Raw genomic sequence first — 18,407 nt, 5'->3', positions numbered from 1 at the left:
ATCCTTGGCCAGCCATTAAACATGATAATTAGAGTTTACCATCATCTGCTCCTATCTCAAAAAGGATGAGTTTACCATCATCTGCTCCTATCTCAAAAATATTATTCAACTTGCTGCATCACACAGTCATGTATTCATTATGTGGTTACTCTCTTCATCATGCACTTAGATATGTCATGCACAGCTCTTTGTATGGCGCATAAGAATTCACACAATTCAGTGTTTGGAGTTGGCTTTTTGTTTTATTTAATATTTTCCAGAATAGAAAATGATCACTACATCACAGATTTCTTTTTGGGCATAATATTTTTATAGATCGTAAATCTAAATGCTCTTCCTATAGCCATTGCAATCATGTGGGGTACCAGTTTCATACAATGCTATGGATAGAAGCAACCTTTTTTGCCTTTCCATTTTGCCTTCCTCTAGATCAACTGTGGGTATAGGATCACGTGTGTGTGTGTGTGTGTGTGTGTGTGTGTGTGTGTGTGTGTGTGTGTGTGTGTGTGTGTGTGCGTGTGTGCGTGTGTGTGTGTGTGTATATATATATATATATATATATATATATATATATATATATATATATATATATCTCTTAAACAAAATTATAAATGCAACACTTTTGTTTTTGCCCCCATTTTTCATGAGCTGCAGACAAAAGGCCTATTTCTCTCAAATATTGTTCACAAATCTGTCTAAATCTATGTTAGTGAGCACTTCACCTTTGCCAAGATAATCCATCCACCTCACAGGTGTGGCATATCAAGATGCTGATTAGACAACATGATTATTGCACAGGTGTGTCTTAGGCTGGCCACAATGAATTTTCTTGTACAATTTTCTGTTAGATTTACCAAAAAACATATAATATGAGGTCAAAACTAAACACTTTCAATTGTATCCAATTAGGCAGGCCTTTGTACTACATAGTGTAGAAAAGAAATCAGGTGCGCTAAAATTCACTAGTGTCACAAATCAGGAAAAGGTGTGACACTATAATGAGTGTCCCCCATATACCTGTGATGTGTTTCCAAAATTGATGTGCACTTGAACGGGTGTACAGTAAATACTATGCACCCTGGTGCATATACTTGGGTGTGTTATGGTGAATAGGTGATGATAAATGGATAATGTGATACCAACAAAGTGCACAAGTAATTCAAAGAAAAAGTGTCCAATATTTCAATGGTTGCCACCTCAGTGTATAGTCCATATACATATAAAAGTGCATAAAGTCCCAATCTTCCCCTCACAGGCTAAAGTAAAATCCACTCTGTGGGTTCCTCTAGATCCGTGGGGTGCAGATGGGTTCCACCACCTTTGTGGGGATTAGCCCCTTACCATAGAGAAAAGAGGTTAAGGACGGATAATCGGCCCAGTAGTGTCTTGGGAATTCAGGGAGGTCACCGTGAAATAATCAGATAGTAAGTGTGGCCTCTTACCGGATCGCTCAAACCAAAAGGCGACTGTCTCACTGATCTTTCGGTGTCTCAACCCAATCCCGGTCCACTCTTGTTCTGGGTGTTACTCTCCACACAGGTGAGGGCTTCCACGTGTATCTCACAGAAACAGAATCAGACCATAGCGCAGTACCTTTGACAATTTATTAAAACAAAAGTATCCAGTGCACTTACAGTTTGATGTTAACTAATGGACACAGGAAACCAATACCGATATTGGAGAGGCCGTGGCCGCCTGCAGTGCGGTCCTCAGCAACTTGCAATGACGATGCGGGGCTCCTGTGTGACGGGTTTCCACTAAACAGTCGTCTAGACGGCTGTTTAGTGGAAACGCGTCACAGAGGAGCGCCGCATCGTCATTGCAAGTTGCCGAGGACCGCACTGCAGGCGGCCACGGCCTCTCCAATATCGGTATCGGTTTCCTGTGTCCATTAGTTAACATCTAACTGTAAGTGCACTGGATACTTTTGTTTTCATAAATTGTCAAAGGTACTGCGCTATGGTCTGATTCTGTTTCTGTGAGATACACGTGGAAGCCCTCACCTGTGCGGAGAGTAACACCCAGAACAAGAGTGGACCGGGATTGGGTTGAGACACCGAAAGATCAGTGAGACAGTCGCCTTTTGGTTTGAGCGATCCGGTAAGAGGCCACACTTACTATCTGATTATTTCACGGTGACCTCCCTGAATTCCCAAGACACTACTGGGCCGATTATCCGTCCTTAACCTCTTTTCTCTATGGTAAGGGGCTAATCCCCACAAAGGTGGTGGAACCCATCTGCACCCCACGGATCTAGAGGAACCCACAGAGTGGATTTTACTTTAGCCTGTGAGGGGACGATTGGGACTTTATGCACTTTTATATGTATATGGACTATACACTGAGGTGGCAACCATTGAAATATTGGACACTTTTTCTTTGAATTACTTGTGCACTTTGTTGGTATCACATTATCCATTTATCATCACCTATTCACCATAACACACCCAAGTATATGCACCAGGGTGCATAGTATTTATTGTACACCCGTTCAAGTGCACATCAATTTTGGAAACACATCACAGGTATATGGGGGACACTCATTATAGTGTCACACCTTTTCCTGATTTGTGACACTAGTGAATTTTAGCGCACCTGATTTCTTTTCTACACAATTTTATCACCATTTGGTTCGAAGGTTGCAGCTATTCACACTACTGATCCTGCGCACTTATTTCATTTTATACACTTTGTACTACATAGTTGAAGGTAAATCTAAAGAAAATTTTAAGAAAATTGCATAATGTATGGCCGGCCTAAAAGGCCACTCTAAAATGTGCAATTTTTTGACACAGCACAATGCCACAGATGTTGCAAGTTTTGAGGGAGCGTGCAATTGGCATGCTGACTGCAGGAATGTCCACCAGAGCTGTTGCCCATGAACTGAATATTAATTTCTCTACCATAAGCCGTCTCCAAAGGCATTTCAGAGAATTTAGCAGTACACTGGCTTACAACCGCAGACCACGTGTAACTACACCAGCCCAGGACCTCCACATCCAGCATCTTCACCTCCAAGATCATCTGAGACCAGCCACCCGGACAGCTGCTGCAACAATCGGTTTGCATAACCAAAGAAATTCTGCACAACCTGTCAGAACTCTTTTTAGGTGAAGTTCATCTGCATGCTGGCCGTCCTCATTGGGGTCTTGACCTGACTGCAGTTCATCGTCGTACCGACTTGAGTGGGCAAATGCTCACATTCGATGGCGTCTGGCACTTTGGAGAGGTGTTCTCTTCACGGATGAATTCCGGTTTTCTTAGATCTTTGAGTTCAGCTCATGAAAAATGGGGGCAAAAACAAGTGTTGTGTTTCAAAATGTGTGTATGTATATATATATTTCTCCCCCACACACACACACTCCAAACTGCATTAAATAGTGGGTGTGGCCAAATTTCACTAACAGAGGGAGGCTTTCATAGGGGCATTTAACCACTTTCAGACCGGAGGATTTTGCTGCTCAATGACCAGGCCACTTTTTTCAACTTGGACTGCGTGAATTTAACTGACAATTGCGCGTTCATGCAATGCTGTACTCAAACGAAATTTACATCCTTTTTTTTTCCCACAATCAGAGTTTTCTTTTGGTGGTATTTGATCACCTCTGCGCTTTTTTATTTTTTGCAATATTAATATAAAAAGAGCGAAAGTTTTGAGAAAAACTTTTTTTATTTTTACACAAGGATGTAATTGAAATGATACATTGCTCACGCCTGCCATGGGTATATGTGTAATTACACCCCAAAATACATTCTGCTGCTTCTTCTGAGTACAGGGATACCACATGTGGGAGCCTAGCTGTGTACGGGACCCCGAAAACCAATCACCACCTTCAGAATTTCAAAGGGCGTAAATTTCTCATTGCATTTCTCACAACCTATCACGGTTTCAGAGGCCCTGAAATGTCAAAATAGCACAAAACCCCCCCAAATGACCCCATTTTGGAAAGTAGACACCCCAAGCTATTTGCTGAGAGGCATGGTAAGTCCATGGAATAATTTATATTTTGTCACAAGTTTTGGGAAAATTAAATTTTTATTTTATTATTTTTTTTTTTCTAACACAGTTGTCACTAAAAGATAAATTGCTCACACATGACATGGGTATATGTGGAATTACACTCCAAAACACATTCTGCTGCTTCTCCTGAGTACAGGGATACCACATGTGTGAGACTTTTTGGGAGCCTAACTGTGTACGAGACCCCGAAAACCAATCGCCACCTTCAGGTTTTCTAATGGAGTAAATTGCTTATATTACTTCTTCACTACCTCTCACAGTTTCGGAGGCTCTCAAATTTCAAGATAGCAAAAAAAACCCCAAATGACCCCATTTTGGAAAGTAGACACCCCAAGCTATTTGCTGAGAGGCATGGTAAGTCCATGGAACATTTTATATTTTGCCACAAGTTTTGGGAAAATTACATTTTTTTAAAAAAAAATTTTAACACAAAGTTGTCACTAAAAGATAAATTGCTCACACATGCCATGGGTATATGTGGAATGACACCCCAAAATACATTTTGCAGCTTCTCCTGAGTACAGGGATACCACATGTGTGAGACTTTTTGGGAGCCTAGCTGTGTACGGGACCCCGAAAACCAATCACCACCTTTAGGTTTTCTAATGGCGTAAATTGTGCATTTCACTTCCTCACCGCCTATCACAGTTTCAGAGGCCCTGAAATTCCAAGATAGCACAAAACCCCCCCAAATGACCCCATTTTGCAAAGTAGACACTACAAGCTATTTGCTGAGAGGCATGGTGAGTCCATGGAATATTTTATATTTTGCCACAAGTTCCAGGAAAATTTATTATTTTTTTAAAATTTTTTGTTGTTTTTTTACACAAAGTTGTCGCTAAATTATATATTGCTCACACATGCCATGGGTATATGTGAAATGACACCCCAAAATACATTCTGCTGCTTCTCCTGAGTACGCGGCTGTCTCCTTCCCAGGGGGGAGTACCAATACACCAATTGGCTTATATGAATGAACGCCATCTGAGATTTTGCCCATACATTGTATGACTCTCATACATAGCCCATACATAGCCAATGCGTGGCTCTCGTCTGCTTGAATTGAAGCATCCCCTACAGCTGGGATTGTGGGACTCGACACTTCCCTACCTGTGTCCCTGGGCATAGCCCTGGGAGCCCATTCTGTTGCCTCCACGAGATGTCCACAGCATAGATTCAGGGCATCTTTCATCCTGAATTCGCCTTCATGCTATTTTATATGTTGTTGTCCACCTGGGATTTAAAGGGGTCTCTGAAGAAGCAGTTGTGAACCCATTGTCCCTTTGGGGCTAGGACTATGCTGTTATAGTTATAAGTAGACATTTTCTATTGTCAAGTCTATTCATTCTTAACCTTGTGATGTTTTATATTTCTATATGAATAAAATGATCTTGTTGTTTGAAACATTTTCTTTGTTTTGATGACTTATGCTCACCTGCACCAATCAAGCCCCCCTCAAAAATCCCATTAATTTTAATAGGTGTGGTAGGGCCCATTGATGGTTTCCTTGGATCAGACCACACCTGCATCTTATCAATTCTGAGTATGGGGAAACCACATGGGTGAGACTTTTTGGCAGTCTAGCCCTGTACAGGACCCCGAAAACCAATCACCACCTTCAGGCTTTCCAAGGGCGTAAATTGTTGATTTCACTCCTCACTACCTATCACAGTTTCGGAGGCCATGAAATGCCAGGACAGCACAACCCCCCCCCCCCCCAAAAGACCCCTTTTCGGAAAGAAGACACCCTAAGCTATTTGCAGAGAGGCATGTTGAGTGTTTTTCAGATCTCACTTTTTGGCCCAAAGTTTTGAAAATTTAAGAGGAAAAAAAATGCATTTTCCTTTTTTTTCTTCATTTTCCAAAATAAATGAGAGCTGCAAAATACTCACCATGCATTTTAGCAAATACCCTGGGGTGTCTACTTTTCAAAAAGTGGTCATTTGGGGGGGTTTGTGCTATCTTGGCATTTCATGGCCTTCAAAACTGTGATAGGTAGTGAGGAGTGAAATCAACAATTTATGCCCTTAGAAAGCCTGAAGGTGGTGATTGTTTTTTGGGGTCCTGTACGTGAATAGACTGCCAAAAACTCTCACACATGGGGTATCCCTGTACTCAGGAGAAGCAGCAGAATGTATTTTGGGGTGTCTTTCCACACATACCAATGGCATGTGTGAGCAATATATCATTTAGTGACAACTTTGTGTAAAAAAACAAAAAAAAAAAAAACAAATAATAATTTTCCCAAAACTTGTGGTAAAATATAAAATATTGCATGGACTCACCATGCCTCTCAGCAAATAGCTTGGAGTGTCTACTTTGCAAAATGGGGTCATTTGGGGGGGGTTTGTGCTATGTTGAATTTTTGAGGGCCTCCAAAACTGTGACAAGTAGTGAAGAAGTTAAATAAGCAATTTACAAGGAGACGGGGCGTGGTTCGTCAATGGCGCCGTGAGAGGCCGAGCAGTGAGGAGCTCTGCGTTGTGGAGGAGAGCGCCGTGCAGTGAGTGAGTCGGCTCTCCCCCCCCCCTCCCCCGCTAGGTGCAGAGCGGGGCCCGAGGCTCATGGAGGACGGTAATGGGGAAATCCAGGCTCGGGGAGCCATAAAGCAGAGGTGGTGGCAAGGAAACAGGCGGTCATATGCTGAAAGTGCGGGACCCTGCCTCAGAGTGAGAGAGGTACAGCATAGGGTGAAAGACCGTGCGGGTCGGTGTGAGCTGAAGGGCTGAGGAGGAGGAGAGCCGGGGTTGAGTGCCAGCTGGGACAGTAGATGCGGAGGTCACTGGTCTCCCCCGTATATATGACTCAAGCAGCCAGCCCGGAGCCAAAGCAAGCCCTAGAGAGAAGGACAGACATTACCTCTTATTTTCTGAGACAGAGGCATCACGAAGTACTGGTGGGATCAAGGCATCACAGAAACGCCAAACAAACTCAGGAATGGCAGTTCAGCAGGAAGGGCCCAAAGTTACAAACACTCGATCTACTGGGGTCTCTTCTGGTGGGAAGAAGCCTTTAGTAATGGATATATCGCAGGAACAAAGGAACGAAGAGCCCAAAGAGTCCCTGACTATGCCGCAACAGCCCCAACTGCCATCAACAGCGCGGAGTGGGGTGAGTTTGTAAAGTTGATCCCGACGAAACAGGATATCCAAGATATGGCTGCAGCAATCGTGAGTGACATTAAAATGGAAATATGTGGTTTAAAACAAAAAGTTGATCAAATTGAAGGCAGACTGGTGAATACAGAGTCAGTACAATGTGATTTTGAAGTCAGAATCTCTGTATTAGAAAGTTCACGAGCACAGCTGCAAAAACAAGTCACCTGGTTGCGGCTGCAGCAGGATGATGGTGAGAACCGCAGCCGGAGGAATAATATTCGGCTGCGGGGCATGCTGGATTCCGTAAAGGGCCCAGAGCTCAGAACCACGGTAGTGGGTATTTTGAATGGTCTGTTGGAGAGACCCCAAATGGAAAAAATGGAAATTGACAGAGTGCACAGGGTTAAAGCGCCCCGAAGGACGGGAACAGATCTAATCCCAGATGTCTTGATTGGGATTCACCTGTTTTCACTTAAAGAAGACATAATGAGACAAGCATGGGCAAAAGGGCAGATTGAGTATGAAGGTTCTCAGTTGAAATTGTTGCCAGATCTCTCACGGGGGACCCTAAAGATGAGAGCCGCAATTAAACCCCTCCTAGAGGTCATAAGAAAAGTGGGAGCAACCTATTTTTGGGGACACCCCTTCCATTTGAAAGTGGTGAAAGACAGAGAAACGTTCTTATTGAAATGGCCAGACCAGCTTCCCGCGCTCTTTACATTTTTGGGGTGTGCCCCAATCCATGTGAGTGACTGGTTAGATGTCCTAGGAAACTCCGTGAACTACCACATGAATTGAACCACACAACATGGGTGAAATTTGGAGTAGATAGGTGTGGGAGCAAAACAAACGCTCGGGACAAGGAGACAATAATATAACGAACCTAAAAGTGTTGCATACAGGTTCCTGGCCTATTCCATGGTCTTTTTCTGTTTTTTTTTTCTTCCCGGTTTTTCCCATGCCTTGTTTCGTTTTTGGGGTTCTCCCTATCTCCTCCTCTCCCTCTTTGTGTGATGTGTTTTGTTTTATCGTGTTTTTCGTATGGGGGAACTGTGGTGTGTGTTTTTTGGATTTTTTGCTTCACAGGAAAATTAAATATTATATATTTGTATCCGTAGAGATCAACTATAATTTCACAAGGGGTTTTTTTTTTTTTTTTCTTTTTTTTTTTCTCTTTTTATGCTTGTGTTTGTGCCCCCGCCAGCCACAGAGGGCCGGGGCATGATCTTAAGGGTCACGAGGGAAAGGGGCACTGAGGTAGAGGTAACTTGAGAGTGTTCCCTCACTTTGTGCGGGACACGCTTAAAACACAAAGAAGATATGTGAGATCTAATAATACCGAATTTAAATCACTATTAGGGTGTATACAGAGGGTATAGTGACTCAGGGAATAGCAGATAGAGGAGTATTTACGAGACTCGGCTATGCGTACTCTTTCAGAAGACCAAGTATTGACATTGGAAGGCGAGATATCGGGGGAAGAGCTGGCCGCTGCGATCTCACAGACCAAGGCACATAAGGCACCTGGCCCAGATGGCTTTACTTTAAGTTACTACAAGAAATTTGGGGAGCGTTTAAAGAACCCCCTACTATCACATTTCAATGAAGTGGGAAGAAGAGCGGCGTTCCCGTTTGGATTCTCTACGGACGCATATTACTTTATTACTTAAAGAAGAGAAGGACCCCCTGTGTTGTGGTAGCTATTGCCCGATATCTTTGATAAATGTAGACACTAAACTATACGCAAGAATATTGGCAAATCGGCTCTTACCATATATGGCAGACCTGGTCCATTTTGACCAAGTGGGCTTTATTCCTACCCGGGAGGCCCGGGATAATACAATTCGAGCCATAGATCTAATACATTTGGCACGTACATCACAGAAGAAGATGGTTCTTTTCGCGGCGGATGCGGAAAAGGCCTTTGACAGGGTGGCGTGGGATTTTATCCGGGCCACCCTGTCATATATAGGCCTGGGACCGCAAATGCTGCAATTTATACTGGCACTTTATACGGTCCCTACGGCGGCGGTTAGGGTAAATGAATGGAGGTCAAGCTACTTCCCTATCTCTAATGGCACACGGCAGGGGTGCCCTTTATCTCCGCTTATATTCGTGTTGTGCCTGGAACCCCTACTGTGTAGAATTCGGAGTTCTCCGGATATAGCGGGAATCCAAAGCGGGGGGGAACAACACAAGGTGGCCGCGTTTGCGGACGACCTGCTGTTTTTTGCTACTAACCCTTCTCTTTCACTACCAAATATTCTAGACGCCCTGAAAACATATAGTGGGTTCTCTAACTATAAAATTAATGTAACTAAATCAGCGGCACTCAACGTATCGTTATCTGACCAAGAAGAGAGAGCACTTCGAATAGTGTTTCCGTTTCAATGGGCCTCAGATACGCTCAAATACTTAGGGATACAGTTAACGGCAGATCCTGAGGATCTCTATAGAAAGAATTACCTTCCGCTTGTAGGAAAGATTAAAGCAGATCTCAGAATATGGCAGCTGTTGGCAGTGACGTGGTTTGGGCGCAGTAGCGTTATTAAAATGAATGTGTTACCCCGTATCTTGTATTTAATGCAGACAATTCCAATAGCAGTTCCAAAAGAATTTTTTCAATCAATTAAGGGCATACTCCGCGCCTATATTTGGGTAAACAAATCCCCTAGAATTAAGATGCAGATGTTGGCCTTACCCAAAGTAAGAGGTGGGATTGGATTCCCAGATATCCTGAGATATTACAGGGCGGTCCATTTAGTAAGGGTGGTAGACTGGCACTGCAATAAACGTACCAAACGATGGGTGGATTTAGAGAATGAGGAAATAGGACAGTTAACCCCCCCAGCCCCATGGTCGGTGTTCGAATCTAAAGACGCTATTCTCAAACATCCTACAGTGGGAGCGACTATAAAAGATACTAAGAGAATTCAGTCGCATTGGAAGGTAGCTCCGGGTCTGTCTCCGATGACACCAATTTTGGGGAACCCGGATTTTCCCCCGGGGTGTATAAATGCCAGAATTCGTAGGCGGGCTCAAGATGGTAAAAGGCGCCTATGTGATATATGGCAAAATGGGCCTATGCCCTCCCTAGAAGAACTTAGGACAGGTGCAGGAGAATCGTTAGATTATTTCAGCCTTTATCAGCTGTATAATTATATTAGATCAGCTCGGCGGAAAGGGTACGCACCACGAGAGCTAACGGACCTGGAAAATATGTGTAGAACAGGTAAAGCAACGGGCCATCTGATCTCAAGGTTCTATACACAACTATCAGAAGATGAGGGAGACCAACAATTGCCGTTTATCCAAAAATGGGAGCAGGAGTTAAATACCGTGTGGTCAAAAGAGCAGATAAATAAGATCCTGAGATTAGTTCATCAATCGTCACTAGATTGTAAGATCCAAGAGACAGGGTATAAAATTCTAACCAGATGGTATAGAGTCCCATCACTATTACACAGAATAAAAGAGACGGTCTTAGGAAAATGCTGGCGGTGTGGATTGGAGGATGGAAACATGGTCCATATTTTTTGGGGATGTAAAAGAGTGCGGCCATTTTGGAATAAGATAGCAGTGGCTATAAAACATATAACTAATGTGGATATACTAGAGGACCCTGCGTTGTGCCTGCTGCATTTGACGGGAAGCTCAGTGCGGAGCTACAGAAAGTCCCTGACTCTGCGTCTGTTGAATGCAGCAAGGGCATGCATACCTATTTTCGGGAAACAGACAGTGATCCCAACTTACGAGTTGTGGTGTGGGAAGGTCAACGAGATCTATCAGATGGAAGAGCTGTCCGCCATATTGGGAAATTCAGAGGATCAAGTTAAGTTGAGATGGAGACCCTGGGTGCAATACTTGGAAGCCAATTCTTCTTAAAGGGAGTTTAAGAGAGAATTACCCTGGGCGGAGCCGGGTCCAGGCTGTGGGGGGACGGTCCCCATACCCCTCCTGGTGTATGGTAATATAGTATGGAATACATCTTCATACAAAGAAATGTTGGGAACGTGTGCATAAAAGTGTAACATTTTTTTTTTTTTTTTGAGTCTTTGGTTTAATTGGGGGGAGGAGGGTGGGGGGAGGTAAGGGGGTGGGGTTTGGTCAGAATATGACAATGTTTGTTTGAAATGTATGTATATATAAAAAATCACCAATAAAGATATAAATTAAAAAAAAAAAATAAGCAATTTACGCCATTAGAAAACCCGAAGGTGGTGATTGGTTTTCGGGGTCCCGTACACAGCTAGGCTCCCAAAAAGTCTCACACATGTGGTATCCCTGTACTCAGGAGAAGCAGCAGAATGTATTTTGGGGTGTCATTTCACATATACCCATGGCATGCGTGAGCAATATATCATTTAGTGACAACTTTGTGTAAAATAACAAAGAAAAAAAAAACAGATTGCCACCTTCCCGAAACTTAGGGCAAAATGTAAAATACTCAATGGACTCAATATGCCTCTCAACAAATAGATTTGGGTGTCTACTTTCCAAAAAGGGGTCATTTGGGGGGTGTTTGAACTGTCCTAGCATTTTATGCTCAATCTTAGCCACACATCACCCACTCTTCTAACCACTTGAAAACCAAGCCTTTTCTGTGACTTTTTGTTTACATGAAAGAATATTTTTTTTTTTACTAGAAAATTACTTTGAACCCCCAAACATTATATATATTTTTTAAAGCAGAGACCCTACAGAACAAAATAGTGGATGTTCAAAAATTTTTGTCACACGGTATTTGCGCACAGATTTTCCAAGCGCAATTTCTGCGAAAAAAATACATTTTTTTTTTAGATTTAATGCACAAATACACTATATAATTCCTAATTGTTTGGTAAAATGTAAAAGATGATCTTATGCCAAGTACATACTGTAGATATCAAACATGATATGCTTTAAAATTGCGCATGCCGTGCAGCTGCAACAAAATACGTACATTTTTAAAAGCCTTTAAAAGTCTTTACAGGTTACCACTTTGGACTTACGGAGGAGGTCTACTGCAATAATTACTGCCCTAGACCTGGCATTCGTGGCGATACCTCACATGCATGCTGCAATTGCGGTTTTCATATGACACTAGACCAACGATTGTGTGCGCCTTTGGGCGCAAGCACGGGGGGGACAGGGGGGCTTGATTTTTTTTTTATTTTGCTTTTTTATGTTATTTTGACATGTTTCCTTTCATTTTTTTTTTTTTAATCATTTTTATTGTTATCACAGTGAATTTAAATATCCCCTATGATAGCAATCTGTAGTGACAAGTACTTTTTTAAATACTTTTTTAAAAAAAAAATGGGGTCTTTTAGAATCTAGATCTCTCCTCTGACCTTAAAGCATCGAACCGCACCAAGATTGGTGTGATAAGATGCTTTCCCAAATTCCCAATGGCGCTGTTTATTTCTGGCGAAACAGAAGTCATTCGTAGCTTCCGGTATCTTAGGCCATAGAGATAATTGGAGCCATTCTCGTCTCCAATCAGCTCTATGGTTAGATAATTGAACCACCGTCTGCACTCTCAGGTTAAACCGGTGGCACAGGAGAGCGCGAGAAAAACCGCGGAAGGCGGCGGGAGGGAGGGGGAGTCCCCTCCCACTGCTTGTAAAAGCAGTCTAGCGGCTAATTATCTGCTAGGATCACTTTTACATGTAAGCCGACCGCTGGCTGTAAAAAATGATACCAAGATGATGCCTAAATCTGCAGGCATCATCCTGGTATAACCACTTAAAGTCCAGCAACGTACCAGTACATTGCTGGTCCTTGTTTGGCATATATTGTAGGGTTTTTTTTTTGCAGCCTGTGGCCTGAATGAAAAAAAGAGAACCTAACAGAAATCTCCGCCAGAAAATGTGTAGTACACCCATCATTAGCCGCCCAAAACATCCAAACCCACTTTCTAATGATGGGTATACATGACAAATTCCATGTATAACTATTGTTTTTTTTAACTGTGGTGGTGAAATCACCTCCTACAGCGCTGCCATTAGAGATTTCCATATATGCTGAGCGCAAACGCTGTTTGTGTCAGAATATATAAAATCAGTGTGGCAGCTGATGAGTGTACCTGCAAGGCAAACTGGTTAACAATAGAATAGAAATAAAAGATTACATTGGTACCTGAAAAGTAAAAAATGGTTACCAATGAAAAACAGTAACAAAGTACAGTAAAAGTAAAGAAGGAAGAGTAGAAGAGCAAAGTAAGAACAGAAAAATAACTCAAACAACATATTTTTGGCTTTTTTATTTTATATTTTTTTTGTAACTTTTTTTTGTAATTTTTTTTGTGACTTTTTTACACTTTTTTTTTTCTTCAACTCAACTGCAACATTCCAGCTTAGGGTCTCTCAAAATGATGATAGCCATCGAACATCTTTCGATACCCTGTGTTAGTGTGCCCTAGACTGTGTTGTGCTGTACCCTACACTAATACTCCACTAGTGTGTGTGGTAGCATTGGAAACATTCCCCGATGCAGAGACCAGGTTGGTCAGGACAGAAGGGACAATAATAACGGGTGTCACGCCTAAATCCGCGCCGGCTACAGACACGACATCTTCTTTGGGGGTGTCTTTGGGTAGGGGTACGCGGGAAAACATGTGGAAAATGCCTCTCATGCAGCCGGCTCACTGCATCTGGTAGGGGAAGTGGGGCAGGAGCACCTCCTGGATACAGGTAGGCTCCGATGATGTCTTCCTGGAATTCTAGGAAGGATCCAGTTCGTCCTGATGCTTTGTATAGCACAAAAGCATTCAGCATAGCCATTTGGAATAAATAAACAGACACTTATTTGTACCAGCATCTGGCTTTACGGACAACTAAGTATGGTGCCAAAAGCTGGTCGTTGAGGTCCACCCCTCCCATATTAAGGTTATATTCATGGACACAGAGGGGCTTCTCCAAAACACCAGTTGCTGTATGAATTTGGACCATCGTCTCTGCGTGAAGGGAGGACAGAACGAAAACATTCTGTGTATCCCTCCACTTCACTGCAAGCAATTTGTCCATTTTCAAGCAGGCTCTCTCCCCCTGACTAAGACAGGATTCTACAAGCCATTGGGGGAAGCCCCCCGGCGATTAGGTTGCACAGTGCCACATGCGCCAATTTGAAATGAAAGAAGATGACTAAAAAAGTGGCACCCTTGAATAAAAATTGTCCACGTACAAATGGTACCCCTTTCTGAATAAGGGTGACACCAAGTCCCAAACTATCTTGCCGCTGCTCCCTATGTAGTCTGGGCAGTTGGGGGGCTCCACAGTGCTATCTTTTCCCTGGTAAACACGGAAACTAACTGTCACACAGCTTATACAGACCCTGTACCTGGCATGCTTGCTGGGGAGATTCTGCTTGGTAGCATGGCGGCCATAAAACGTAATCAGGGACTCCTCAACGCAGACAACTTGTTGGGGGGTAAACAAGGCTGCAAACCGCTGATTGAAGTGGTTTACGAGGGGCCGAATTTTGTGGAGCCAGTCATATCCAGGGTCTCCCCGAGGACGACAGAGTTCATTATCGTTGAAGTGCATGAACCACAGAATTTGCTCGTATCTCGCCCTGGACATGGAGGCAGAGAACACGCGCATATGGTGAATTGGGTTAGTGGACCATTATAACCGCAACTCACTCCTTTTAGTCATGCCCATGTTAAGGGAAAGGCCCAGAAAGGTTTTAAACTCAGAAACCGTTAAAGGTTTCCAGCCGAATGGTCTGGCAAAGGACGAATTTGGGTTGGCGGTGATGAATTAACCAGCATATAAATTGCTTTGGTCCACAAAAGATCTTCCGTGAAAAACAGCTCAAAAAAATTAGGGGGGGAATGAATTCCTGGTTGGGCAGTGAATGGGGGAAGTACGGGAGGCGGGCGCTGTCGAATCAGTGGGCTGCCAATTAGGATATGCCAGCAATTCAGGGAGGGCACTATGGGCTCTATGGGCCTGTCTTCAAATTTGCGGTGGCTACGGGCCACTACTCGTGCTAGCCACCGCACCAGCTTTAACTGCACTTATGGGACTCGCCACGTCATCAAGTGATACTGCAGTGCTGGTATGTCTAGGTCCAGGTTGTACTAGGCCGCTGGTGCTAGCCAGTTCACCAGAAGTGTGAATGGCGCTAGTACCGACCCTTTGCTCCATACGAGCACCCTGCAATTCCTGCACCTCAGCAACTCCAGAATGGGGTCGGGTACACCTGATCTTAGCAGGGACCCATCCGTCGTCAAAGCTATCTGTAAAAAAAAAAAAAAAAAAAAAAAAAAAAAAAAAAAAAGCTATCTGTCAGGGAGCCACTGCTCTCTACAGGCTCATATACTAACCCTGATTCTGCCAGTGAGGCTTCCCCATCGCTCTCATCTGACATGGTCAGTATGCTGTAGACTTCTTCACTAGTTTACCTCCGTTTGGACATTTTAGCCACTAAATTTACAGGTACAGTAGTCTGACTCACAGGTAAAAAAGCACCTGGTTGTCAAGGACTATGTCAAACGGTACAAAAAAAAACTGCTAGTGCTAGCAGGGATCAGGCCTGACTCTGCTAATGCAGCAGTTTTGTATGTTTTGTTTTTTGGCAGTGACAGTAATCTATTGATTACTGCACTTGCCTGTGTGGGGTGGGGTGGGCTTGGCGGAGGGGCTAAACGCAGGTGCTGGCAGGTGTCGTGATCAATCCTGCTAACGCTGCGTTTTGGGAACCGTTCAGATACTATACTAGTAATGGAGGTGTCTGTGTGCATATGTGGTAATCAAGGGGTTAACTAATATTTCTAACTATGCGGCGGGGATCTGCGCTGTCCTAGACTGATGCTAGCGCTAACTAATGTCACCTGTGACACTAATAATAGTGATCAGAAAAAAACTGTACACTATAAAAGTGACACTGTGACAGGGCAATGAAGGGGTTAACTGGGGGTGATGAGGGGGTTAAATCTTTATGGGGGGGTGGCCGGTATCCTAAGGCTATTTGGGACAGAAGCTAACTCGCTAGCACTAACTGAAGTCACAATCACACTAATACAGAAATATAGACAAATGCTATATACTGTCTATAGTGTGAAATGTGACAGGGGGTGAAGGGGTTAACAGGGGTTGATCAGGGGGTTAAATCTTGATTAGGGGGATTGACGGGGACCCTAAACTTACTTGGGACAGAAACTAACTCGCTAGCGCTAACTGAAGTCACAATCACACTACTACAGGAATACAGAAAACCACTATATTATCTGTATATAGTATGCAATTTGACAGGGGGGGGTGTTAACTGGGGGTGATCAGGGGGTTAAATCTTTATTGGGGGGTGGCGGGTATCCTAAGCCTAAAAGTAACGGTCGCTAACGCTAAATGATGTCACAAGGCACACTAATGCAGAAATATAGAAAACTGCTATATACTGTATACAATGTGACAGGAGGTGTAGAGGTTAACTGGGGGGGGTGATCGGCGGTTAATTGTGCCTATCTACATGTGTGTGGGTGTGCTTGGTGCAGTATTCACGTTTTGATCCTCTCTTTTCTCTCGATGAATCCAAAAAGGATTTTGGGAGGAGAGAGAGGGTCATTTCTGTGCCTGTTTACAGTTCACAGGCACAGGTCGGTCTGTGATTGGTCAGGACCAATTAGCAGGTCCAGGCCAAAAATCATTGGTGACTGATCGGTTCTGAACCGAATCAGACCATTGGCGGGGCCGGGGGGCGTGCGGGAGCACACCCCAGGGCCTCGGGAACGAGCGCCGTACATGTACGGGGCTTTGCCTGTACGAGCCAGCCTGCCGCAGTACATCTGCAGTGGCTGGTCATAAAGTGGTTAATACCAGGAGTGCATTATGTACAGAGTGCAGAGTTCGGGGTTGTGCTGCACACAGTGTAGAGTTCAGATACAGTGTAGAGTTCAGATACAGTGTAGAGTTCAGAGTTTAGCCTTCTTCCACAGCTGCTTACTTCTGCATTCCTCATCCACATCTCCCATTCACCCCTCTTCAGCTCTGACCTTTGCATGCAACCCCCTCTCCACTGCCCCCATCTTCTCACCTCCTTAACTACTTAAGCCCCGGAGGATTTGGCTGCTCAAAGACCAGGGCCTATTTTGCGATTCGGCACTGCGTGACTTTAACGGACAATTGCGCGGTCGTGCGACACTGTACCCAAATTAAATTGACGTTCTTTTTTCCCCACAAACAGAGCTTTATTTTGGTGGTATTTGATCACCTGTGCGATTTTTAATTTTTGCGCTATAAACAAAAAAAGAGCGACAATTTTACAAAAAAAAACAATATTTTCAAATTTTTTTTGTATGAAATCCCCCCCCCCCCAAAAAAAAATGTAAAAATCTAAATTTTTTAACATTTTAGGCCAATTTGTTTTCTGCTACATATTTTTGGTAAAAAAAAAATCTCAATAAGCGTCTTTTGATTGGTTTGCGCAAAAGTTATTGCATGTACTAACTACGGGAAAGATTTATGTCATTTTTTATGTTTTTTTTTTTAACTAGTAATGGCGGCGATCTGCAATTTTTTTTTTTGCGGGACTGCGACATTGTGGCGGCCATTTTTGACACTTTTGGGGGTACCAGTGACATTACTACAGTAATCAGTGCTATACATATGCACTGTTACTGTAAAAATGACACTGGCAGGGAAGGGGTTAACTTTATTGGGGATCAGTGGGTTAAATATATCCCTAGGGGCGTGATTCTAACTGTGGGGGGCGTGGCTTGTGATGTAACCACAGAGACATACGATCCTACATAGCAGGCTCGTACAGTGCAGTTACATCAGTCGTCTGCCTTTCTCCCTCTCCAACGGGAGATTGCGAGTGGCCGGCGGACATCGGAGCTGCTGGTCACCCGCGTGGGGATGTCGGGGAACGAGGTATGGTGCCCACGTTTGTAAGCATGTCTGACAACGTCGGGGCATGCTTCTAATGAGACAACAGAAGGTGTCCTGAGGTATTTCCTCCTAGATTTGGACCAGGGCATCACTGAGCTCCTGAACAGACTGGGGTGCAACCTGGCGGTGTCGGATGGACCGAAACATAATGTCCCAGAGGTGTTCTATTGGATTTAGTTAAGGGGAGCGTGGGGGCCATTCAATGGTATCAATTCCTTCATCCTCCAGGAACTGGCTGCATACTCTTGCCACATTAGGCTGGGCGTTGTCCTGCACTAGGGAGGAACCCAGAACCCTCTGCACCAGCGTAGGGTCTGACAATGGCTCCAAGCCTGTAGAGGTCTATGCATCCCTCCATAGATATGCTTACCCAGATCATCACTGTCCCACCACCAAACGGGTCATGCTGAATGA

The 18,407-nt window shown here is 43.8% G+C and overlaps 1 protein-coding gene across 1 annotated transcript in view; it reads left to right on the top strand.

The window, feature by feature from the left end:
• Positions 1 to 18,407, top strand: part of SLC39A5 (solute carrier family 39 member 5) — a 97,115-nt gene that overhangs the window by 67,641 nt on the left and 11,067 nt on the right. The gene's annotated exons all lie outside the window — the stretch shown is intronic.

The sequence above is a fragment of the Pelophylax lessonae genome (genome assembly GCF_965119305.1).
Source record: "Pelophylax lessonae genome assembly, chromosome: 2".
NCBI lineage: Eukaryota > Metazoa > Chordata > Amphibia > Anura > Ranidae > Pelophylax > Pelophylax lessonae.
Note: the sequence above shows the minus strand (reverse complement) of the source record. Positions and strands in the feature narration are given on the sequence as shown.